This window comes from Numida meleagris, unplaced genomic scaffold (assembly GCF_002078875.1).
Source record: "Numida meleagris isolate 19003 breed g44 Domestic line unplaced genomic scaffold, NumMel1.0 unplaced_Scaffold366, whole genome shotgun sequence".
Lineage (NCBI taxonomy): Eukaryota > Metazoa > Chordata > Aves > Galliformes > Numididae > Numida > Numida meleagris.
Window position 1 is genome coordinate 8,362 of NW_018364591.1, and position 1,835 is coordinate 10,196.

The following is a 1,835-nucleotide window of genomic DNA, read 5'->3' on the forward strand; positions in this document are numbered from 1 at the left end:
CACCCCATCCCAACAGCGCGACACTTGAAGGCAGCGTTGGATCCCAACGCAACGCCCCATCCCAACAGCGTAACATCAGATCCCGACACAGCAACACCCAAATGCGACACCCGATCGCGATGCGACACCCGAACGCAACACCCCATCCCAACAGCGCGACACTTGAAGGCAGCATCGGATCCCGACACAACGCCCCATCCCAACAGCAAAACCCGAACGCAACACCCGATCCCAACAGTGTGACTCTTGAAGGCAGCGTTGGATCCTGACGCAACACCCCATCCCAACAGCGTAACATTGGATCCCCATGCAACAACACCCGAATGCGACACCCAATCCCGATGCGACACCCAAACGCAAAACCCCATCCCAACAGTGTAACATCGGATCCCAACACAGCAACACCCGAACGCAACACCCGATCCCAACAGTGTGACTCTTGAAGGCAGCGTTGGATCCCAATGCAACGCCCCATCCCAACAGCGTCACATCAGATCCCGACACAGCAACACCCCATCCCAACAGTGCGACTCTTCAAGGCAGCGTCGGATCCCGACACAACGCCCCATCCCAACAGCGTCACATCGGATCCCGACACAGCAACACCCAAATGCAACACCCCATCCCAACAGTGTGACTCTTGAAGGCAGCGTCGGATCCCGACACAACGCCCCATCCCAACAGCATAACACCAGATTCCGACACAGCAACACCCGATCCCAATGCGACACCCAAACACAACACCCCATCCCAACAGCGTGACTCTTGAAGGCAGCGTTGGATCCCAACGCAACGCCCCATCCCAACAGCGTCACATTGGATCCCAACAGCAACACCCCATCCCAACAGTGTGACTCTTGAAGGCGGCATCGGATCCCGACACAACACCTCATCCCAACAGTGTAACATCAGATCCCAACACAGCAACACCTTAATGCAACACCCCATCCCAACAGTGCGACTCTTGAAGGCAGCATCGGATCCCGACACAACACCCCATCCCAACAGCATAACACCAGATTCCGACACAGCAACACCCGATCCCAATGTGACACCCAAACACAACACCCCATCCCAACAGTGCGACGCTTGAAGGCGGCATCGGATCCTGACACAACGCCCCATCCCAACAGTGTAACATCGGATCCCAACACAGCAACACCTTAATGCAACACCCGATCCCAACAGTGCGACTCTTGAAGGCAGCGTCGGATCCCGAAACAACACCCCATCCCAACAGCGTAACATTGGATCCCCATGCAACAACACCTGAATGCGACACCCGATCCCAATGCGACACCTGAATGCAACAGCCCATCCCAACAGTGCCACACTTGAAGGCAGCGTTGGATCCCAACGCAACACCCGATCCCAACAGTGTGACTCTTGAAGGCAGCGTTGGATCCCAACGCAACGCCCCATCCCAACAGCGTCACATCGGATCCCAACAGCAACACCCCATCCCAACAGTGCGACTCTTGAAGGTGGCATTGGATCCTGACACAACGCCCCATCCCAACAGGGTAACACTGGATCCCAACACAGCAACACCCGAACGAAACACCCGATCCCAACAGTGTGACTCTTGAAGGCAGCGTTGGATCCTGACGCAACACCCCATCCCAACAGCGTCACAATGGATCCCCATGCAACAACACCTGAATGCGACACCCAATCCCGATGCGACACCCGAATGCAACAGCCCATCCCAACAGTGCCACACTTGAAGGCAGCGTTGGATCCCAACGCAACACCCCATCCCAACAGTGTGACTCTTGAAGGCAGCGTCAGATCCCGACACAACGCCCCGTCCCAACAGCGTCACATCGGATCCC